The sequence below is a fragment of the Anomaloglossus baeobatrachus genome, chromosome 4, assembly GCF_048569485.1.
Source record: "Anomaloglossus baeobatrachus isolate aAnoBae1 chromosome 4, aAnoBae1.hap1, whole genome shotgun sequence".
NCBI lineage: Eukaryota > Metazoa > Chordata > Amphibia > Anura > Aromobatidae > Anomaloglossus > Anomaloglossus baeobatrachus.
The window spans coordinates 236,031,396-236,056,981 of NC_134356.1; the positions used below are offsets into that span (position 1 = coordinate 236,031,396).

The 25,586-nt window shown below is 43.3% G+C and overlaps 1 protein-coding gene across 1 annotated transcript in view; it reads left to right on the forward strand.

The window, feature by feature from the left end:
* The window catches only part of LOC142302376 (dynein axonemal heavy chain 3-like), a 2,626,214-nt gene that overhangs the window by 1,171,845 nt on the left and 1,428,783 nt on the right, over nt 1-25,586 (forward strand). The window lies entirely within an intron of this gene.

Consider the following 25,586-nt stretch of genomic DNA (forward strand, 5'->3'; position numbering starts at 1 on the left):
TACACTGAGTGTTTGCTAGTATAATGGCTTAGTTATAATGAGTTGGAGTGTGCAATACAGGCAGAGGTGCTGTAAATGTCTTTGCACTAGTGGGACTATAGCAAAGTCCAATAGCCACGTTTAGGATTCCACTAGGTACACTGAGTGTTTGCTAGTATAATGGCTTAGTAATAATGAGTTGGAGTGTGCAATGCAGGTAGAGGTGCTGCAAATGTCTTTGCACTAGTGTGACTAGACAACAGTCCAATAGCCACGTTTAGGATGCCACTAGGTACACTGAGTGTTTGCTAGTATAATGGCTTAGTTATAATGAGTTGGAGTGTGCAATGCAGGCAGACGTGCTGCAAATGTCTTTGCACTAGTGTGACTAGACAACAGTCCAATAGCCACATTTAGGATGCCACTAGGTACACTGTTTACTAGTATAATGGCTTAGTTATAATGAGTTGGAGTGTGCAATGCAGGCAGAGGTGCTGCAAATGTCTTTGCACTAGTGTGACTAGACAACAGTCCAATAGCCACGTTTAGGATGCCACTAGGTACACTGAGTGTTTGCTAGTATAATGGCTTAGTAATAATGAGTTGGAGTGTGCAATGCAGGTAGAGGTGCTGCAAATGTCTTTGCACTAGTGTGACTAGACAACAGTCCAATAGCCACGTTTAGGATGCCACTAGGTACACTGAGTGTTTGCTAGTATAATGGCTTAGTTATAATGAGTTGGAGTGTGCAATGCAGGCAGACGTGCTGCAAATGTCTTTGCACTAGTGTGACTAGACAACAGTCCAATAGCCACGTTTAGGATGCCACTAGGTACACTGAGTGTTTGCTAGTATAATGGCTTAGTTATAATGAGTTGGAGTGTGCAATGCAGGCAGAGGTGCTGCAAATGTCTTTGCACTAGTGTGACTAGACAATAGTCCAATAGCCACGTTTAGGATGCCACTAGGTACACTGAGTGTTTGCTAGTATAATGGCTTAGTTATAATGAGTTGGAGTGTGCAATGCAGGCAGAGGTGCTGCAAATGTCTTTGCACTAGTGGGACTATAGCAAAGTCCAATAGCCACGTTTAGGATGCCACTAGGTACACTGAGTGTTTGCTAGTATAATGGCTTAGTTATAAAGAGTTGGAGTGTGCAATGCAGGTAGAGGTGCTGCAAATGTCTTTGCACTAGTGTTACTAGACGACAGTCCAATAGCCACGTTTAGGATGCCACTAGGTACACTGAGTGTTTGCTAGTATAATGGCTTAGTTATAAGGAGTTGGAGTGTGCAATGCAGGTAGAGGTGCTGGAAATGTCTTTGCACTAGTGTGACTAGACAACAGTCCAATAGCCACGTTTAGGATGCCACATGGTACACTGAGTGTTTGCTAGTATAATGGCTTAGTTATAATGAGTTGGAGTGTGCAATGCAGGCAGAGGTGCTGCAAATGTCTTTGCACTAGTGTGACTAGAAAACAGTCCAATAGCCACGTTTAGGATGCCACTAGGTACACTGAGTGTTTGCTAGTATAATGGCTTAGTTATAATGAGTTGGAGTGTGCAATACAGGCAGAGGTGCTGTAAATGTCTTTGCACTAGTGGGACTATAGCAAAGTCCAATAGCCACGTTTAGGATTCCACTAGGTACACTGAGTGTTTGCTAGTATAATGGCTTAGTAATAATGAGTTGGAGTGTGCAATGCAGGTAGAGGTGCTGCAAATGTCTTTGCACTAGTGTGACTAGACAACAGTCCAATAGCCACGTTTAGGATGCCACTAGGTACACTGAGTGTTTGCTAGTATAATGGCTTAGTTATAATGAGTTGGAGTGTGCAATGCAGGCAGACGTGCTGCAAATGTCTTTGCACTAGTGTGACTAGACAACAGTCCAATAGCCACATTTAGGATGCCACTAGGTACACTGTTTGCTAGTATAATGGCTTAGTTATAATGAGTTGGAGTGTGCAATGCAGGCAGAGGTGCTGCAAATGTCTTTGCACTAGTGTGACTAGACAACAGTCCAATAGCCACGTTTAGGATGCCACTAGGTACACTGAGTGTTTGCTAGTATAATGGCTTAGTAATAATGAGTTGGAGTGTGCAATGCAGGTAGAGGTGCTGCAAATGTCTTTGCACTAGTGTGACTAGACAACAGTCCAATAGCCACGTTTAGGATGCCACTAGGTACACTGAATGTTTGCTAGTATAATGGCTTAGTTATAATGAGTTGGAGTGTGCAATGCAGGCAGACGTGCTGCAAATGTCTTTGCACTAGTGTGACTAGACAACAGTCCAATAGCCACGTTTAGGATGCCACTAGGTACACTGAGTGTTTGCTAGTATAATGGCTTAGTTATAATGAGTTGGAGTGTGCAATGCAGGCAGAGGTGCTGCAAATGTCTTTGCACTAGTGTGACTAGACAATAGTCCAATAGCCACGTTTAGGATGCCACTAGGTACACTGAGTGTTTGCTAGTATAATGGCTTAGTTATAATGAGTTGGAGTGTGCAATGCAGGCAGAGGTGCTGCAAATGTCTTTGCACTAGTGGGACTATAGCAAAGTCCAATAGCCACGTTTAGGATGCCACTAGGTACACTGAGTGTTTGCTAGTATAATGGCTTAGTTATAAAGAGTTGGAGTGTGCAATGCAGGTAGAGGTGCTGCAAATGTCTTTGCACTAGTGTTTCTAGACGACAGTCCAATAGCCACGTTTAGGATGCCACTAGGTACACTGAGTGTTTGCTAGTATAATGGCTTAGTTATAAGGAGTTGGAGTGTGCAATGCAGGTAGAGGTGCTGGAAATGTCTTTGCACTAGTGTGACTAGACAACAGTCCAATAGCCACGTTTAGGATGCCACATGGTACACTGAGTGTTTGCTAGTATAATGGCTTAGTTATAATGAGTTGGAGTGTGCAATGCAGGCAGAGGTGCTGCAAATGTCTTTGCACTAGTGTGACTAGAAAACAGTCCAATAGCCACGTTTAGGATGCCACTAGGTACACTGAGTGTTTGCTAGTATAATGGCTTAGTTATAATGAGTTGGAGTGTGCAATGCAGGCAGAGGTGCTGCAAATGTCTTTGCACTAGTGGGACTATAGCAAAGTCCAATAGCCACGTTTAGGATGCCACTAGGTGCACTGAGTGTTTGCTAGTATAATGGCTTAGTTATAATGAGTTGGAGTGTGCAATGCAGGCAGAGATGCTGCAAATGTCTTTGCACTAGTGGGACTATAGCAAAGTCCAATAGCCACGTTTAGGATGCCACTAGGTACACTGAGTGTTTGCTAGTATAATGGCTTAGTTATAATGAGTTGGAGTGTGCAATGCAGGTAGAGGTGCTGCAAATGTCTTTGCACTAGTGTGACTAGACAACAGTCCAATAGCCACGTTTAGGATGCCACTAGGTACACTGAGTGTTTGCTAGTATAATGGCTTAGTTATAATGAGTTGGAGTGTGCAATGCAGGCAGAGGTGCTGCAAATGTCTTTGCACTAGTGGGACTATAGCAAAGTCCAATAGCCACGTTTAGGATGCCACTAGGTACACTGAGTGTTTGCTAGTATTATGGCTTAGTTATAATGAGTTGGAGTGTGCAATGCAGGTAGAGGTGCTGCAAATGTCTTTGCAATAGTGTGACTAGACAACAGTCCAATAGCCACGTTTAGGATGCCACTAGGTACACTGAGTGTTTGCTAGTATAATGGCTTAGTTATAATGAGTTGGAGTGTGCAATGCAGGTAGAGGTGCTGCAAATGTCTTTGCACTAGTGTGACTAGACAACAGTCCAATAGCCACGTTTAGGATGCCACTTGGTACACTGAGTGTTTGCTAGTATAATGGCTTAGTTATAATGAGTTGGAGTGTGCAATGCAGGCAGAGGTGCTGCAAATGTCTTTGCACTAGTGTGACTAGACAACAGTCCAAAAGCCACGTTTAGGATGCCACTAGGTACACTGAGTGTTTGCTAGCATAATGGCTTAGTTATAATGAGTTGGAGTGTGCAATGCAGGCAGAGGTGCTGCAAATGTCTTTGCACTAGTGGGACTATAGCAAAGTCCAATAGCCACGTTTAGGATGCCACTAGGTACACTGAGTGTTTGCTAGTATAATGGCTTAGTTATAATGAGTTGGAGTGTGCAATGCAGGCAGAGGTGCTGCAAATGTCTTTGCACTAGTGGGACTATAGCAAAGTCCAATAGCCACGTTTAGGATGCCACTAGGTACACTGAGTGTTTGCTAGTATAATGGCTTAGTTATAATGAGTTGGAGTGTGCAATGCAGGCAGAGGTGCTGCAAATGTCTTTGCACTAGTGGGACTATAGCAAAGTAGAATAGCCACGTTTAGGATGCCACTAGGTACACTGAGTGTTTGCTAGTATAATGGCTTAGTTATAATGAGTTGGAGTGTGCAATTAAGGCAGAGATGCTGCAAATGTCTTTGCACTAGTGTGACTAGACAACAGTCCAATAGCCACGTTTAGGATGCCACTAGGTACACTGAGTGTTTGCTAGTATAATGGCTTAGTTATAATGAGTTGGAGTGTGCAATGCAGGCAGAGGAGCTGCAAATGTCTTTGCACTAGTGGGACTATAGCAAAGTCCAATAGCCACGTTTAGGATGCCACTAGGTACACTGAGTGTTTGCTAGTATAATGGCTTAGTTATAATGAGTTGGAGTGTGCAATGCAGGCAGAGGTGCTGCAAATGTCTTTGCACTAGTGTGACTAGACAACAGTCCAATAGCCACGTTTAGGATGCCACTAGGTACACTGAGTGTTTGCTAGTATAATGGCTTAGTTATAATGAGTTGGAGTGTGCAATGCAGGCAGAGGTGCTGCAAATGTCTTTGCACTAGTTGGACTATATTAAAGTCCAATAGCCACGTTTAGGATGCCACTAGGTACACTGAGTGTTTGCTAGTAAAATGGCTTAGTTATAATGAGTTGGAGTGTGCAATGCAGGCAGAGGTGCTGCAAATGTCTTTGCACTAGTGGGACTATAGCAAAGTCCAATAGCCACGTTTAGGATGCCACTAGGTACACTGAGTGTTTGCTAGTATAATGGCTTAGTTATAATGAGTTGGAGTGTGCAATGCAGGCAGAGGTGCTGCAAATGTCTTTGCACTAGTGGGACTGTAGCAAAGACCAATAGCCACGTTTAGGATGCCACTAGGTACACTGAGTGTTTGCTAGTATAATGGCTTAGTTATAATGAGTTGGAGTGTGCAATGCAGGCAGAGGAGCTGCAAATGTCTTTGCACTAGTGGGACTATAGCAAAGTCCAATAGCCACGTTTAGGATGCCACTAGGTACACTGAGTGTTTGCTAGTATAATGGCTTAGTTATAATGAGTTGGAGTGTGCAATGTAGGCAGAGGTGCTGCAAATGTCTTTGCACTAGTTTGACTAGACAACAGTCCAATAGCCATGTTTAGGATGCCACTAGGTACACTGAGTGTTTGCTAGTATAATGGCTTAGTTATAATGAGTTGGAGTGTGCAATGCAGGCAGAGGTGCTGCAAATGTCTTTGCACTAGTGGAACTATAGCAAAGTCCAATAGCCACGTTTAGGATGCCACTAGGTACACTGAGTGTTTGCTAGTATAATAGCTTAGTTATAATGAGTTGGAGTGTGCAATGCAGGCAGAGGTGCTGCAAATGTCTTTGCACTAGTGGGACTGTAGCAAAGACCAATAGCCACGTTTAGGATGCCACTAGGTACACTGAGTGTTTGCTAGTATAATGGCTTAGTTATAATGAGTTGGAGTGTGCAATGCAGGCAGAGGTGCTGCAAATGTCTTTGCACTAGTGGGACTATAGCAAAGTCCAATAGCCACGTTTAGGATGCCACTAGGTACACTGAGTGTTTGCTAGTGTAATGGCTTAGTTATAATGAGTTGGAGTGTGCAATGCAGGCAGAGGTGCTGCAAATGTCTTTGCACTAGTGTGACTAGACAACAGTCCAATAGCCACGTTTAGGATGCCACTAGGTACACTGAGTGTTTGCTAGTATAATGGCTTAGTTATAATGAGTTGGAGTGTGCAATGCAGGCAGAGGTGCTGCAAATGTCTTTGCACTAGTGGGACTATAGCAAAGTCCAATAGCCACGTTTAGGATGCCACTAGGTACACTGAGTGTTTGCTAGTATAATGGCTTAGTTATAATGAGTTGGAGTGTGCAATGCAGGTAGAGGTGCTGCAAATGTCTTTGCACTAGTGGGACTATAGCAAAGTCCAATAGCCACGTTTAGGATGCCACTAGGTACACTGAGTGTTTGCTAGTATAATGGCTTAGTTATAATGAGTTGGAGTGTGTAATGCAGGTAGAGGTGCTGCAAATGTCTTTGCACTAGTGTGACTAGACAACAGTCCAATAGCCACGTTTAGGATGCCACTAGGTACACTGAGTGTTTGCTAGTATAATAGCTTAGTTATAATGAGTTGGAGTGTGCAATGCAGGCAGAGGTGCTGCAAATGTCTTTGCACTAGTGGGACTATAGCAAAGTCCAATAGCCACGTTTAGGATGCCACTAGGTACACTGAGTGTTTGCTAGTATAATGGCTTAGTTATAATGAGTTGGAGTGTGCAATGCAGGCAGAGGTGCTGCAAATGTCTTTGCACTAGTGGGACTATAGCAAAGTCCAATAGCCACGTTTAGGATGCCACTAGGTACACTGAGTGTTTGCTAGTATAATGGCTTAGTTATAATGAGTTGGAGTGTGCAATGCAGGCAGAGGTGCTGCAAATGTCCTTGCACTAGTGGGACTATAGCAAAGTCCAATAGCCACGTTTAGGATGCCACTAGGTACACCGAGTGTTTGCTAGTATAATGGCTTAGTTATAATGAGTTGGAGTGTGCAATGCAGGCAGAGGTGCTGCAAATGTCTTTGCACTAGTGGGACTATAGCAAAGTCCAATAGCCACGTTTAGGATGCCACTAGGTACACTGAGTGTTTGCTAGTATAATGGCTTAGTTATAATGAGTTGGAGTGTGCAATGCAGGCAGAGGTGCTGCAAATGTCTTTACACTAGTGGGACTATAGCAAAGTCCAATAGCCACGTTTAGGATGCCACTAGGTACACTGAGTGTTTGCTAGTATAATGGCTTAGTTATAATGAGTTGGAGTGTGCAATGCAGGCAGAGGTGCTGCAAATGTCCTTGCACTAGTGGGACTATAGCAAAGTCCAATAGCCACGTTTAGGATGCCACTAGGTACACTGAGTGTTTGCTAGTATAATAGCTTAGTTATAATGAGTTGGAGTGTGCAATGCAGGCAGAGGTGCTGCAAATGTCTTTGCAATAGTGTGACTAGACAACAGTCCAAAAGCCACGTTTAGGATGCCACTAGGTACACTGAGTGTTTGCTAGTATAATGGCTTAGTTATAATGAGTTGGAGTGTGCAATGCAGGCAGAGGTGCTGCAAATGTCTTTGCACTAGTGTGACTAGACAACAGTCCAATAGCCACGTTTAGGATGCCACTAGGTACACTGAGTGTTTGCTAGTATAATGGCTTAGTTATAATGAGTTGGAGTGTGCAATGCAGGCAGAGGTGCTGCAAATGTCTTTGCACTAGTGGGACTATATTAAAGTCCAATAGCCACGTTTAGGATGCCACTAGGTACACTGAGTGTTTGCTAGTATAATGGCTTAGTTATAATGAGTTGGAGTGTGCAATGCAGGCAGAGGTGCTGCAAATGTCTTTGCACTAGTGGGACTATAGCAAAGTCCAATAGCCACGTTTAGGATGCCCCTTGGTACACTGAGTGTTTGCTAGTATAATGGCTTAGTTATAATGAGTTGGAGTGTGCAATGCAGGCAGAGGTGCTGAAAATGTCTTTGCAATAGTGTGACTAGACAACAGTCCAAAAGCCACGTTTAGGATGCCACTAGGTACACTGAGTGTTTGCTAGTATAATGGCTTAGTTATAATGAGTTGGAGTGTGCAATGCAGGCAGAGGTGCTGCAAATGTCTTTGCACTAGTGGGACTATAGCAAAGTCCAATAGCCACGTTTAGGATGCCACTAGGTACACTGAGTGTTTGCTAGTATAATGGCTTAGTTATAATGAGTTGGAGTGTGCAATGCAGGCAGAGGTGCTGCAAATGTCTTTGCACTAGTGGGACTATAGCAAAGTCCAATAGCCACGTTTAGGATGCCACTAGGTATACTGAGTGTTTGCTAGTATAATGGCTTAGTTATAATGAGTTGGAGTGTGCAATGCAGGCAGAGGTGCTGCAAATGTCTTTGCACTAGTGGGACTATAGCAAAGTAGAATAGCCACGTTTAGGATGCCACTAGGTACACTGAGTGTTTGCTAGTATAATGGCTTAGTTATAATGAGTTGGAGTGTGCAATGCAGGTAGAGGTGCTGCAAATGTCTTTGCACTAGTGTGACTAGACAACAGTCCAATAGCCACGTTTAGGATGCCACTAGGTACACTGAGTGTTTGCTAGTATAATGGCTTAGTTATAATGAGTTGGAGTGTGCAATGCAGGCAGAGATGCTGCAAATGTCTTTGCACTAGTGTCACTAGACAACAGTCCAATAGCCACGTTTAGGATGCCACTAGGTACACTGAGTGTTTGCTAGTATAATGGCTTAGTTATAATGAGTTGGAGTGTGCAATGCAGGCAGAGGAGCTGCAAATGTCTTTGCACTAGTGGGACTATAGCAAAGTCCAATAGCCACGTTTAGGATGCCACTAGGTACACTGAGTGTTTGCTAGTATAATGGCTTAGTTATAATGAGTTGGAGTGTGCAATGCAGGTAGAGGTGCTGCAAATGTCTTTGCACTAGTGTGACTAGACAACAGTCCAATAGCCACGTTTAGGATGCCACTAGGTACACTGAGTGTTTGCTAGTATAATGGCTTAGTTATAATGAGTTGGAGTGTGCAATGCAGGCAGAGGTGCTGCAAATGTCTTTGCACTAGTGTGACTAGACAACAGTCCAATAGCCACGTTTAGGATGCCACTAGGTACACTGAGTGTTTGCTAGTATAATGGCTTAGTTATAATGAGTTGGAGTGTGCAATGCAGGCAGAGGTGCTGCAAATGTCTTTGCACTTGTGGGACTATATTAAAGTCCAATAGCCACGTTTAGGATGCCACTAGGTACACTGAGTGTTTGCTAGTATAATGGCTTAGTTATAATGAGTTGGAGTGTGCAATGCAGGCAGAGGTGCTGCAAATGTCTTTGCACTAGTGGGACTATAGCAAAGTCCAATAGCCACGTTTAGGATGCCACTAGGTACACTGAGTGTTTGCTAGTATAATAGCTTAGTTATAATGAGTTGGAGGGTGCAATGCAGGCAGAGGTGCTGCAAATGTCCTTGCACTAGTGGGACTATAGCAAAGTCCAATAGCCACGTTTAGGATGCCACTAGGTACACTGAGTGTTTGCTAGTATAATGGCTTAGTTATAATGAGTTGGAGTGTGCAATGCAGGCAGAGGTGCTGCAAATGTCTTTGCACTAGTGGGACTATAGCAAAGTCCAATAGCCACGTTTAGGATGCCACTAGGTACACTGAGTGTTTGCTAGTATAATGGCTTAGCTATAATGAGTTGGAGTGTGCAATGCAGGCAGAGGTGCTGCAAATGTCTTTGCACTAGTGGGACTGTAGCAAAGACCAATAGCCACGTTTAGGATGCCACTAGGTACACTGAGTGTTTGCTAGTATAATGGCTTAGTTATAATGAGTTGGAGTGTGCAATGCAGGCAGAGGTGCTGCAAATGTCTTTGCACTAGTGTGACTAGACAACAGTCCAATAGCCACGTTTAGGATGCCACTAGGTACACTGAGCGTTTGCTAGTATAATGGCTTAGTTATAATGAGTTGGAGTGTGCAATGCAGGCAGAGGAGCTGCAAATGTCTTTGCACTAGTGGGACTATAGCAAAGTCCAATAGCCACGTTTAGGATGCCACTAGGTACACTGAGTGTTTGCTAGTATAATGGCTTAGTTATAATGAGTTGGAGTGTGCAATGCAGGTAGAGGTGCTGCAAATGTCTTTGCACTAGTGTGACTAGACAACAGTCCAATAGCCACGTTTAGGATGCCACTAGGTACACTGAGTGTTTGCTAGTATAATGGCTTAGTTATAATGAGTTGGAGTGTGCAATGTAGGCAGAGGTGCTGCAAATGTCTTTGCACTAGTTTGACTAGACAACAGTCCAATAGCCATGTTTAGGATGCCACTAGGTACACTGAGTGTTTGCTAGTATAATGGCTTAGTTATAATGAGTTGGAGTGTGCAATGCAGGCAGAGGTGCTGCAAATGTCTTTGCACTAGTGGGACTATAGCAAAGTCCAATAGCCACGTTTAGAATGCCACTAGGTACACTGAGTGTTTGCTAGTATAATGGCTTAGTTATAATGAGTTGGAGTGTGCAATGCAGGCAGAGGTGCTGCAAATGTCTTTGCACTAGTGGGACTATAGCAAAGTCCAATAGCCACGTTTAGGATGCCACTAGGTACACTGAGTGTTTGCTAGTATAATGGCTTAGTTATAATGAGTTGGAGTGTGCAATGCAGGCAGAGGTGCTGCAAATGTCTTTGCACTAGTGGGACTGTAGCAAAGACCAATAGCCACGTTTAGGATGCCACTAGGTACACTGAGTGTTTGCTAGTATAATGGCTTAGTTATAATGAGTTGGAGTGTGCAATGCAGGCAGAGGTGCTGCAAATGTCTTTGCACTAGTGGGACTATAGCAAAGTCCAATAGCCACGTTTAGGATGCCACTAGGTACACTGAGTGTTTGCTAGTATAATGGCTTAGTTATAATGAGTTGGAGTGTGCAATGCAGGCAGAGGTGCTGCAAATGTCTTTGCACTAGTGTGACTAGACAACAGTCCAATAGCCACGTTTAGGATGCCACTAGGTACACTGAGTGTTTGCTAGTATAATGGCTTAGTTATAATGAGTTGGAGTGTGCAATGCAGGCAGAGGTGCTGCAAATGTCCTTGCACTAGTGGGACTATAGCAAAGTCCAATAGCCACGTTTAGGATGCCACTAGGTACACTGAGTGTTTGCTAGTATAATGGCTTAGTTATAATGAGTTGGAGTGTGCAATGCAGGCAGAGGTGCTGCAAATGTCTTTGCACTAGTGGGACTATAGCAAAGTCCAATAGCCACGTTTAGGATGCCACTAGGTACACTGAGTGTTTGCTAGTATAATAGCTTAGTTATAATGAGTTGGAGTGTGCAATGCAGGCAGAGGTGCTGCAAATGTCTTTGCACTAGTGTGACTAGACAACAGTCCAATAGCCACGTTTAGGATGCCACTAGGTACACTGAGTGTTTGCTAGTATAATGGCTTAGTTATAATGAGTTGGAGTGTGTAATGCAGGTAGAGGTGCTGCAAATGTCTTTGCACTAGTGTGACTAGACAACAGTCCAATAGCCACGTTTAGGATGCCACTAGGTACACTGAGTGTTTGCTAGTATAATAGCTTAGTTATAATGAGTTGGAGTGTGCAATGCAGGCAGAGGTGCTGCAAATGTCTTTGCACTAGTGTGACTAGACAACAGTCCAATAGCCACGTTTAGGATGCCACTAGGTACACTGAGTGTTTGCTAGTATAATGGCTTAGTTATAATGAGTTGGAGTGTGCAATGCAGGCAGAGGTGCTGCAAATGTCTTTGCACTAGTGGGACTATAGCAAAGTCCAATAGCCACGTTTAGGATGCCACTAGGTACACTGAGTGTTTGCTAGTATAATGGCTTAGTTATAATGAGTTGGAGTGTGCAATGCAGGCAGAGGTGCTGCAAATGTCTTTGCACTAGTGGGACTATAGCAAAGTCCAATAGCCACGTTTAGGATGCCACTAGGTACACTGAGTGTTTGCTAGTATAATGGCTTAGTTATAATGATTTGGAGTGTGCAATGCAGGCAGAGGTGCTGCAAATGTCCTTGCACTAGTGGGACTATAGCAAAGTCCAATAGCCACGTTTAGGATGCCACTAGGTACACTGAGTGTTTGCTAGTATAATGGCTTAGTTATAATGAGTTGGAGTGTGCAATGCAGGCAGAGGTGCTGCAAATGTCTTTGCACTAGTGGGACTATAGCAAAGTCCAATAGCCACGTTTAGGATGCCACTAGGTACACTGAGTGTTTGCTAGTATAATGGCTTAGTTATAATGAGTTGGAGTGTGCAATGCAGGAAGAGGTGCTGCAAATGTCTTTGCACTAGTGGGACTGTAGCAAAGTCCAATAGCCACGTTTAGGATGCCACTAGGTACACTGAGTGTTTGCTAGTATAATGGCTTAGTTATAATGAGTTGGAGTGTGCAATGCAGGCAGAGGTGCTGCAAATGTCTTTGCACTAGTGGGACTATAGCAAAGTCCAATAGCCACGTTTAGGATGCCACTAGGTACACTGAGTGTTTGCTAGTATAATGGCTTAGTTATAATTAGTTGGAGTGTGCAATGCAGGCAGAGGTGCTGCAAATGTCTTTGCACTAGTGTGACTAGACAACAGTCCAATAGCCACGTTTAGGATGCCACTAGGTACACTGAGTGTTTGCTAGTATAATGGCTTAGTTATAATGAGCTGGAGTGTGCAATGCAGGCAGAGGTGCTGCAAATGTCTTTGCACTAGTGGGACTATAGCAAAGTCCAATAGCCACGTTTAGGATGCCACTAGGTACACTGAGTGTTTGCTAGTGTAATGGCTTAGTTATAATGAGTTGGAGTGTGCAGAGGACAGGAGGGTACAGTGCCAGAATTGTGGGGCTCTGGGTAGAGGAAAGGAAGCCTGCCTTTCTATTCCCTCCTAATGAGGAAATGCAGGGAGGAAATCCCTGACCTTTGCTACACAGACGCTGTCGCTGTTTTCAGGACCTGTCACCTATGGCTCTGACCCTGCCGGTACGAGCCCTTAAAAGGACTGATAGAAAGTGCTCTCCCTAAGCTGTCCAGCGCTGTGTATGGAGCGCATACAGCTGTATCAGCGATAGGACTCAGGACGGAGCTGCCCAAGTGATATCTGACACCAAGGACGCAGAAGAGATAATGGCGTCCTGGAGGAAAATGTCCGGTTTTATAATGCAGGGACATGTGACATGGACATCCTATCACACATGCCGTTGCTTCTCTGGCTAAAAGTCCACTTAGCTGTGTGTGTGTCTGGGATTGGCTGACATGCTGGCCCGCCCCACAAGACGCGCGCGCTTAGGGAAGGAAGACTTGGAAAAAAAAATAAAAAATGGCGATCACCATTATACAAACAGCAGTGATCTGAAGGCGCTGTTCACGCACACTATACACTGAAATGTCATAATAGTGTGAGTCACAGAGTGACTTACACTATTACAGCGGAAAGCCAGCTGGGAATTAGCTGTTTTTTTGCTGCTAGAACCGTTCTCGAACGTTTCTAGAACTATCGAGCTTTTGCAAAAAGCTTGAGTTCTAGTTCGATCTAGAACAGGCCCCAAAATCACTCGAGCCTAGAACTGGAGAACCTCGAACCGCGAACCGCGCTCAACTCTACTGAACACTATACAACTTGGAAAACAACTCCCCAATTTTAGGCTTATGGTTTTGTTAGAATAAAAAGTTAACTCTGAATGTGAAGTTTATTAGTAAACATTTTCTTACAGCTTAAATTACCATGCTCCTTATTTACAACAAAAATTCATTGTCTTAATTCAAATGAGTGAATATTCTTCAGAATTTCATGAATTATTGTCAAAGTTTGTGCATAATCTTCAGAACCTGGACCATGGAGCAATAGGATAAAGGCTACTTTACATGCAGCGACATTGCTAGCGATGTCGCTGGTGAAAGCACCCGCCCCCGTCGGTTGTGTGTCACAGGCAAATCACTGCCCGTGGCGCACAACATCGCTCAGACTCATCACATGGACTTACCTGCCTAGCAATGTCGCTGTGGTCGGAAAACCGCCTCCTTTTTAAGGGGGCGGTTCGTGCAGCGTCAAAGCGGCGTCACTAAGCGGCCGCCTAATAGAAGCGGAGGGGCGGAGATGAGCGGCCGTAACATCCTGCCCACCTCCTTCCTTCCTCATTGGCGGCGGCCGCAGGTCCGATGTTGTTCCTCGTTCCTGCGGTGTCACACATAGCGATGTATGCTGCCGCAGGAACGACGAACATCGTTACTGCAGCAGCAACGATATTTGAGATTAGAACGACGTGTCAACGATCAACGATATGGTGAGTATTTTTGATCATTAACAGTCGTTCCTGTGTTTCACACATCGCTAACGAGGCCAGATGTGCGTCACAAATTCCGTGACCCCAACGACATCTCATTAGCGATGTCGTTGCGTGTAAAGCGGCCTTAAGGTGTTGTGAACTGATTTGTTTCGTTCATATGTAAATGATTAGGTGCATTTATATCATTTACCTGGGAAAGACATGACACATTTCAAATTAATTGCTCATCCCTGAAATGCATCTATACTTGCAATTAAATTTTACTGGAATTTTAGAAAAATCTACATTTTGGAGGAAATGGATTTTTTGGAATTCGCTATGCACAAATAGAATAAATGACACCCAGCCACAGCTGTCTTTTTAATGCAAATCACTACTTACGGATAGTACAGATGGAAGAGTTGTCAGAAAAGGCAGGATCTGGTAACAGGAGGACACGTACAGTATGGACACAGGAAGAATTCAGGCGCAGTCTGGTCTCAAGCCAGGGTCAGTATTCCCTGAAGACAAATAATAACTTCAGGGAGAAAACCGAGACATAGTCAGATAATGGTCCGGGATCAAAAGCCAAGAAGTCACTACAGGAACAGGGAGCTCGCAAAGAGAAGTCAAGCAACAGTCTGGGGTCAGAAAACTGAGATCAGAACAAAGCAAAGACACAGGTTAACAGCATAACTACCAAACCAGAATGTACGACTGGCAAAGTTTTGGGGGCAGCATGCTCAGTAAAGAAACAGAACAATTACCAGAAAGATGAAACTCCTGAGCACACACCACCCAGAACCAGCATGGAATCCTGCTCAGTCAATCAACCTGCAAGTTCAGCAGTCCAGAGAACACAGCAGAGTATCTCCAGTGCATGATGCTCTTCACAGAGGAATCGTGACAGTCTTCTTGCTGAACAGTAGAGGACTGTAAAAATGTAATAAAAAACATACCTCAGTATTCACCTGTCCAGTTGCCTCAGTTTCATCCTCTGTGCCTGTATCATGTTGCATTTCCAGCTTGGTGTTCACTCTAGGCCTGGGCAGCAAGGTATAAGCAAGCCCTGGAGCATGTCGAGCGTGCTCCAGGGCCTACTTACAAAAGTGAACACTGTGCTGCAACTTTCATCCGCAGGCCCCAAAGGATACTGGTCATTCATAGTTAAATCCATGCCTTTTTGCGACAGGAAGCTCCGATCTATGGTGAAGACTGGACCGGAGATCAATGCGATGAGACATGGAGGACCAAACAGTGGGCAGGAAGCAGAAAGAGTGGCAGGAGAGGTGATCAGTAGAGGGTCTGGAAAGACTATAATAAGGGACATTAAATTCAAGAGAAATAACTTCTCTGTGAACCGTATTTCCCAGTAAAATCGGCGCAATCAGGTAAATTTTGAGTTTTGCTTGATCTGTTAATCTTTAAACAGAATATATGATACAATATGTCAGGGTGGTTTATCATTGCCAGAGGTATATAAGTGTATAATATTGGAAAAAAAAATCCCATTTTTCTAAACATATTCTATATGCAGCGGCTTATGACAAAATGGGACTGTAGGAAATGTGTGTTGGCTAATGGAATAACCTTCTTTATTTGATTTGGAGCCAGTGTTAGCAGAAGCTGATGAAGTGTGCTCCAGAAGTCATGCTATCAATAACTTTGAAGGAAATAACCTCACTAGGTACATAGTCTCATTTAAGAAAAATGCAGTTTCAATGGCCTGACAAATAATAATATAGAATATTCCTTTTTCCTTAGCTGTCATTTATCTCACTTATCGCAACCACAGGATTATTATAATATAATAGATGGGCAATGATCCCATTACAAACAGAGATCATCACAGCAGAAGGATTTATCTTATCAAGAAAAATAACTTATTAGAAAGGACCTCAGCGGTGTCTTCATAAAGCTGGTAGCTAAAGTATAAAAAATCTGCATCGCCATGGGATTTGACCCGCTGTCGCAGTAGGGACGGGTTTCATTTCCTCCGTTTGTTTTATGTAAAATTCAACTTTTTTTCTTTTCTGCTAGAAGATATTGACTTTTCTTTTAGGACTTTAAAGTGAGAATTATACTAAATAAGTCTGTAAAATGTGCTGGTGATTTCAATAATAATTTATTGAAAAAATCCTGGAGCTACAAAATGTTTTAAATATTGCTATATTATTCTGATTCTGTGAAAAAATGTTTCTCAAATGTTCCTAAGTAAAGTACGTAGAATGGAAAGATTACATTTCCCAAATTAAAAACTACTATTGAATTTAAAAATAATAATATATCAAGACAAATTTAAAAACTAATGGTCTTTTTAATTTTTATTTTATCAGTCGTACACATGAAAATCAGTAACTTTGTAATATATCTTACAAAAAGGAGTTAATTAGATGCACTAACCTGGTGTGGTTGTGTTGGAAAAACAACCACTAAAACCATGTAATAAGGATGGCTGCTGAAGAACCCATGAAGATAGCAATGAAGTGGATGGAAGAAAAGGGTTTATCCACACTGCCAGAAGAAAATCACTGAAGATCGATGGAGATTAAAAACATCTGATTTTATTGTTCTACGCGTTTTGGAGCTGTAGAACTCCTTCTTCAGGAACAAAATCAATTATGTCCACTATTTTGTTCCTGAAGAATGAGTTATACAGCTCTGAAATGCATAGAACAATTAAATCAGCTGTTTTAATTTTCATTGGTTTTCAGTGATCTTCTTCTGACAGTGCGTACACTGTATTTTTCAGACTATAAGATGCACTTTTTTCCCCCCGAATTTTGGGAGAAATTGGGGTGTGTTTCTTATAGTCCGATGGCTGCGGTGCTGTGGTGGGAAGCGGGTGAAGGCGGGTGCGTTAGTGGTGGAACAGGTCATCACAGGCAGGAGCAGGCTGTAGCAGCGATACCCTGACCATGTGGGCCCGCTCATTTGATATGCAAGCCTATCATCCCACCCATCATCTCTCAGCCCTGAAGCCGGTGCTGACAGGTGGGCAGGATGATGGGCGGGGGATGCGCGCATACCAAAGAGCCGGCCTGTGTGATCACCCCAGGCAACTACAGCCTGGAGTAATCATGTGCGGCTGTATTCACTGCCCCCTGTGCACCATCATCAGCGCGGGGGGCAGTGAATAAGTATGGTATACTCACTGTTCCCCTGCAGCATCGCGGTTTCCTCCTGTCTGCCGCCCAGCTGATCAGTGTAGAGAGCGGTGAGCACAGCGTTGATGTCATCGCTGTACACACGGGTCTGCAAAGGTCAGGTGGCACACAGACAGGAAGCGAGCGATGCTGCATGGAGTGAGGAGAGGTGAGTATACAGCAGGAGTCCTGCAGCTGTTACCGCAAATCCGGCCGTGGCTGAAGTGACCGCGAGATCCACGGTGACTTTAGTCAAGTGATGTGAGGTGACAGCTGAAGTCACCGTTGATCTCGCGCAGCTCACTTTACTTGCAGCCTGACCCTCACAGAGAGCGGTCGTGTTCTATGGCTTCTCTCTGTGATTGTCAGATGTAGCAGAGCTGGATGCGTCGTGGGACATCGTGTGGATTACATCAGATCTGCGTATTTTAAGGGTTAATAAAGTGGTGAAAGAGGGTGTTTTTTTTGTCTGTTATTTCAAATAAAGGATTTTTATGTGTTTGTGCTTTTTTACTTTCACTTACAGCTTAGTGATGAGAGGGTGTCTCCTAGACGCCTGCCATCACTAATCTAGGACTTAGTGGCAGCTATGGGCTGCTGCCATTAACTCCTTATGACCCCAAATCCCACGCATCAGGGCAATCGGGATGAGCAGGGAAAAGTCCCAGGACTGTCGCATCTAATGAATGCGGCAATTCTGGGTGGCTTCTGGCTGATATTTTTAGGCTTGGGGGCTCCCAATAACGTGAGTCTCCCCAGCCTGAGAATACCAGCCCCCAGCTGTGAGACTTTATCTTGGCTGGTTATCAAAATTGGGGGAAACCGCACGCCGTTTTTTTTTGTTTTTTTTTTAAATTACCCCATACAGTGTCAGCAGCAGATCCTCGCCCCAAAACAGTGTGTCATGACCACATTTTTTGCTTAAAAAATTTATTTTCCTCCTCTAAAACCAGGGTGCGCCTTATGGTACAGTGCATCTTATAGTCCGAAAAATACGGTAAACCCTGTTTCTTCTATCCACTTTATCGCTATCTTCATGGGTTCTGCAGCAGCCATCCTTATTTTGTGGTTTTAGTGGTTGCATCTTTAACACAACCACGCCAGGTTAGTGCACCTAATTAGCTCCTTTTGGTACCACTGGATCACCGGATAAGATACAATTTACATGTCCCTTTCTTTGTCATTTCAGTTTTTATAATGGTACTCATAACGAGCAGTCAAACACTCGGATGACCTCGACTCCTGTACCAAGTATAATGAAAGTCAATGGAGTACTCAAGCATGTTTTTTTAGAAGATCTTCTGGAAAAATGCTTGCGTTCCTCATCGTCATTCATTATACTCAGTACAGGAGTCAGGTTATCCGAGCATCTGACTGCTCATTACTAGTACCAGGCAAATGAGCATGAAAGTGCTGTCTCATCACTACCCCCAACCTATCAGGAGAACAAGGGTTTCATAAACCCCTATTTCCTGATTTTTGCTGTTGATTTCCTCATTGTATCCCATAGAGAGGTGGTGTAGCTCTTTTGAAATCTCTGAAGATTATAGAATAACTCAGCCAGCAGTTCTCAAAGGTTAGACTTGCACCTTTCATACATATAGCCTGGGGACACATGCGCATATGGAGAGCATTGGATGTGATATCGTAATGAAGCTCGGCTCCTGATCTGTTGCAAGTGTGAGCCGAGTATCATTGTACTGTGATACGATCCTGCGATCAGATCACAGTTGCGGAGGAGAGGGAGGGACTAACCTTCCCACCTTCTCCATTATCAGCTGATGCGATTATTGCACTGCACTCCGGTGTCATCCGAGTGCAGTGCGATGTTTCACTTGCACCCATAGACTTGTATGAGGGCGAGTGAATACGAATCAGATTACAGTTGCAGCACACTGTGATTGTTTTCTCAGTCCATTTAGGGCTGAGGAAAAAAATTGCATACGGAAATGGGCCCATAGAGTAACAATGGTCTGAGTGGAGTGCGATTTTTTTTTTTTTTTTTTTGCATTCAACTAAGCCCATTTTACTGGTCGTGTGTCCTAGCCCTTATTGTATGGCCATTATAGATCTTGCATTTATGAGATATACTGTGCAGGTCTAGTATTGTGTTTAAGTAACCCATTATGTTGGCCAAATATGTAATATTAGCTGATATAGAGTAGAATTAAATACTTTCTTACAGTAGTATAGGCTATAACACGGTAATGCTGTTTCCATTTTACTTTGCACTTTGAAGTTAAATTGGTAGTTAACAGCCTATTCATTCACCTTCAGTTTCTACCAGCTGGGAGCAATCTGAAAAGCTGCCTGCCTCCATGTACTTTAGACTATGCAGATGGATTGGAATATAATTGTTTTAAAATAAGTTGCCATATGGTAAATAGGAAAGAAAATTATTACATTAAAGCTTGATCTAATAGCTTTTATCATGCTCCTATTGTATGTAAACTTACCTTGATGCATTATTTCGTAGAACATTTGCTGGGACTGTATATCTTATCCTTTGGCATATGGCGCTGCTGCATTTTCATTTGACATTCACTTTATAATCAACTGGCTTTTTTGAAGGCTTAACATGTTAATGACAATGCTGAGATGCTTTCCATGCAATTAGTCAGACTAATACTTGCCTGAGGAGGGATTTATAGTATTTTGTTTTCTATAATAGGCTTATTTGGATGATTTTGGTAAAGCTCATTTCCAGCATATTATTGTTATTACTTTTATTAGTAATATATACCTTCCAATTTAAATGAAGATGGGAACATTGTTCCTATGGGAAAACTTGAATCTTTAGCTGTTTGTATTTATTTTTATTAGAATTTGTTATTGTTCATTTTATTTCAGAATGGAAACAATGCAAAACATTACACTACGTATATATATATCATTGATGTTATAATATTAATATGTGCGGCAGTACGCAGACTGCATTCAATTGTTTTCTGAAATTCTAGAAAATTAAATCTATTCAAGCTGTGCAAATTGCATGTAATATAGAAAAATAAGACATAACTTCACCTTTGCATGGATATCAATGTAGATTTTATTATATTGACATACTGTATGGTCACATAGTTACGTGGGCAGTTTATATAAGTAACACTTACCCATTATTTAGCTTAGGCACTAGCAGCATGAAAATACAACTATATTGTAAAGCTACAGTTCTGGAAGTATGTGTAAATTAAATTAAAGTGGAATGTAGCTTTATGACTCAGATGACCCAATTAGCAATCTTCATAATTAGTGATGAGCAAATGTACCTACCAATGTTTGATACTTGATTGAGCATTGATATGCTTGGGTATGCTTGTTACTCAATTGAGTCTTGCGGGTGCTCAAGTTTCGTGCTCGATTCCTCACCCCGCATGTTTTGCCTGTCATACACGGCAACACAGTAGCCATGTTGGCTACTGACAACACTGTGATTGGCCAGCTGAACAGCATCATTGGGTGTTATAAAAGACCCAGCCATGCAATGCTCAACACACTCCCCTCTGGAAGCAGTTCAGGGAGAGTTAATCTTGGAGGGAGAGCTTAAATTAGAGGAGGCATAAAGTCAATGTTTATTTACTATTGCAGTAAGGCTGGGTTCACACATAGCGACAACAACGTCGCTGTTACGTCACCATTTTCTGTGACGTAACAGCGACCTTGTAAGTCGCTGTTATGATCGCTGCTTAGCTGTCAAACACAGCGACGCAGCAGCGATCATAACGTTGCTACATGTGCAGAGAACAGGGAGCCGCGCACACTGCTTAGCGCTGGCTCCCTGCTCTCCTAGCTACAGTACACATCGGGTTGATTACCCGATGTGTACTGCAGCTACATGTGCAGAGAGCAGGAGCCGGCAGCATAGGCAGCGTGAGAGCGGCGGAGGCTAGTAACGAAGGTATATATCGGGTAACCACCTTGGTTACCCGATGTTTACCCTGGTTACAGCTTACCGCAGCTGTCAGATGCCGGCTCCTGCTCCCTGCTCGCTTCATTTCGTCGCTCTCTCGCTGTTACACACAGCGATCTGTGCGTCACAGCGGGAGAGCAACAATAAAAAAACGAACCAGGGCTGTGTGTAACGAGCAGCGATCTCACAGCAGGGGCCAGATCGCTGCTCAGTGTCACACACAGCGAGTTCGCTAATGAGGTCACTGCTGCGTCACAAAAACCGTGACTCAGCAGCGATCTCAGCAGCGATCTCGCTGTGTGTGAAGCACCCCTAACTGTATACCACTGCTGTACCATTAAAACATAAGTCTTTCAAAGGCGGCACTTTCTATTTGGGCAGCGGCCACTAGGAAAAGCATTTTACACCAATGGATAAACTCAAATCCCCCAACTATGGCATTGGTTGACACAAAAATCAAATTTCTGTTTAAAATGGAGAGATTGGAGATGTTGACAAACAAGCAAAAATTGACCAGGAAATTTTTTGAAACATGGAGTCCATACATCCAGACACTCCCCATAGACACTAAAAATAGTCTTAGATCACAATTTGAAAATACCTCATGCTACCTGCGGGAGGTCATTGTAGGGCACAACCCAATATCATAAAGATCTAGGTTTGCAGAGAGGACACGCAGAGGTGGGGTGGGGGAGGTCGGGAGGGGGGTTGGGATTCGAGGAGATACATTATCTGTAATTTTCTAGTTTAACATAATCATAATGTATTGTATTATATGATTATTGATTATCTGTTTTTGTTATTAAAAACTAATAAAAAGAAGGTTAAAAAAAACAACATAAGTCTTTTTCAGGACTGTAAATTCGCTAGTAAAACTGGAGTTACCTGAATTCAGAATAGGGATAGGTTATGGAGGAGAGAGTTTTGGATTAGAGGAAAATACGCAGAGTTTAATACCTTAGAGTTTATTGTAGGTTTACTGCTTTTGTAACCATAAAATCAAAAGTCTTACATATTTTGTTTTCCCAATAAATACCTGAAAATTGCAGGCATTTATTATATACATAGTTTAAGATGCACAAAGAAAGTAAGGGACGGGGAAGTGAATGTGTTGCTGATGGTGCATGCAGAGGCCGAGGCCCTGGGTCAGCGCAAATGGGGCTTCCTGCGGAAACATAACAAACATGCTCACCTACAAGACGTTGCTTCCTGTCCCACTTTGCAGGTGTCATGCTTGCTACAGGGAACTACCAAGCGAATGGCAAAATGAAAGGGAAACTCTGTGTCTAACGAAGGGGGAGACAGTGACCCCTGACTAAGTCTACCGCTGGGCCCTGACTTCCCTCACCACCCTAGATAGGTTCCACAGATTTGAACCGAGCCAGATACCTGACCCTGGCTGACCTTGAAATAGACCCTAGGCAGGGAGCGGATGGGATGAGCGCTTATTCATCCCCACTAAGAAGACACAGGGATAATAAATGCCGAAAGTAAACAAATAACTTATTTCCAGATGACCCAAGGCCCCTTTACACAGTGAGACTTTCCAGTGATCCCACCAGCCATCTCGACCTGGCCGGGATTGCTGGAAAGTCTCTAACAGTCGCTGGTGAGCTGTCAAACAGGCAGATCTAGTGAACGATGCAGCAGCGATACGGACCTGCAGAATGACCTCGCTAGAAAGGGAACGCTAGCACGCCTATGGGCTGGGTCGCTAACAATGTCGTTGTAATGGTGTCAAACACACCGATACATGCTGCACAGTGGGAAACAAAGGACCAAAGAATGGTCATGAACGACTTGCAGCGATCAGCGACCTCACAGCGGGGGGCCAGGTCGCGGATGCATGTAACACACTGCAATGTCGCTGGTGAGGTCGCTATTACATCACAAAACCGGTGACGTTACAGCGATATCGCTAGCGATGTTGCAGTGTGTAAAGGGGCCTTCAGAGAGAGGATCTGCAAACAGCAACTGAAGAATTGTTAAGGGTATTAGACCTATCACCAGCACAGAGTAAGGGGAAATGAGGGTATATAAAGACACCAAGAGAAGTGCTGATGAAAAACTGCTAAAAGGATGAGGAACTCTACAGGGTCCTATAGGGAAAGGAATGAAAATCAAGCAGAGGAGATACATAGGATACCAAATACATAAATCAGGAATAACAGAAGGTCAGGGAGCAGTTTGCACAGCCACACGCTGTGAGCTTTTATAGCCAGACACCACAGGACTGTCTGTCACCTGTGACACACCCATTACAACAGGGGGGCAGTGGACACTACTTTTGAAGCCAGAAGGTGGTTGATTGGCTGGCAGATAATGCTTCCAGTATGTTTTGCAACACAAGCCTGTCTTCTACACTGTCGAGTCTCAGTAGCCAAGAGTCTGGACCATATAATTATGACCATAATTGTCCTTCCTCCCACCATGGCGAGTCCCAGGAGACAAGTTATCCCACAGTGCAGCACTCTAAGGAGCGCTTTATATTTCCATGTATTGATTCTGGTTTCTCACCCTGTATGTTTCAGGAGAGACATGAGGCAATTATATTTAATGATGCGCAAATATTTGATCAGCCACAGTGGGGAATGGCAATTAGTGACTGAAGAGGTACATGATGATGAGACGCAGTTGTCAACAAGTGATGGTGTTCAGTCAACAAGTTAGGAGGAAGACCATAGTGAGGAAGTGGAAGATAAGGTTGTGGACGATAAAGTCACTGACCTAACTTGGGAAGGTACTATGTAAAGTGAGGAAAGCATCACAGGGGAATCTGCAGCTCTGCACCTGTCAGGAAGAGGCAGTGAGGTGGCCAGAGGGAGAAGGCAAGTTCCCCAGAGTACCCTTATGCTGCAAATTCCCAGGCCAAAGGTTAGGTGTTCCCCAGTCTGGTGCTTTTTTAAATAAAGTGCAGACAATGAAAGAATTTGAAATCAGTGCCACAACAAGATCAGCGAGAGCCTGACCACTACCAGCATGAACACCAACAGCATGCTCAGGCACTTGTCATCAAAGAACCTAACTAGGTGGGTTGAACACCTGGGTGCACAATAAGTTTCATTGGGTGTCACCACTGCCTCTTCCCCTATGCTATGTACTTGCCAATCCACTCTCCAGTCTGGCTTGTCAGGTCTCCACAAGGAGAAATGTATTCCCCTTAGATACCACTATAGCTTCTTATAAGCCAGATCAGTTCCCATATTTTGCACTGATGAGGGGCAATCCCCATGAAACACCGTGTCTGAAAATTGGGGTTCTGAACTGGTATAAATCCTAAGTCATATGAAAAGGCTTGTTAAAGGGTCACTTTTGACTTTAGGATTGCTACTTCCAATAGGTGGCGCTACAGTTCGTCTCCTTCCTCCAAAGAGAGACAATGAGAAGTGAACTGGAACAGCACTGGCTATCAGGGAACATGGTGGTCAGTAAGTAAACATAAACACACTACACTACATGCACATATACACAGATTTAATGAAAAAACTTAATGGAAGAGATTTTTTAATTTAGGAATTAAAATCCACAAAAGGTTATAGTAGACATTGTGGTTCATGTTACATGTACTTTTAAGAAAACATTTTTTTTCATTACCACCACCCAGGCTGGTGGCTTCAGAACTTGGAGGCTTTGGATCTTTCTTTACTGTTTAGATAAATCAGGGCATTGGGAGTTTGAATCCAGCCTATCCATTTTGCTAAAGTGTGGAGCCTAGAGTGGCAGAGACTTGTATAGAATCATACTTCCCTTGGAAATAGAGGAAGGTGTTGTGAAAACTATTCCAAGTGTTTCAAGTGTCTTCTTAATTTCTTAATGACTCAATGGCAACTACTGAAGTTCATTGGAATGTCCTCAATGTAAGTATTAACGTTGAGATGAATGTGCTTCTGTTCTAAACACAACATCATGACCAGCTCTACCCTCACCTACTGTATCCTCACCCATCCCTTGTAGATTGTGATCTCTTGTGGGCAGAGTCCTCTCTCCTACTGTACCTCTCTCTGCCTTGTATTGTTCATGGTTATTGTACTTGTCCATATTATGTATACCACTTTTCACATGTACAGCGCAATGGAATAAATTGTGCTATAATAATAATCAATAATAATAAGTCAAACCCACATTAATACAACATTGGTACCTGTATCTCACCATAATCTTCAAATGCTACATTAATCCTCTAGGACTTCCAGTAAACTATGGATGACCAACTGTAGACTGCAGACGTTTACCTGTAAAGTGGTGCCTTATAAAGGAGTAACATCCTGGTAACCAGGCATGATGCTAATGTTGTTACACAGTTGATTTTCTAGATTTTTAGACCAGTTATTATAATAGTATAGACATTTCACTATTGCGGGAATAAGTTTTACATAAGGACATC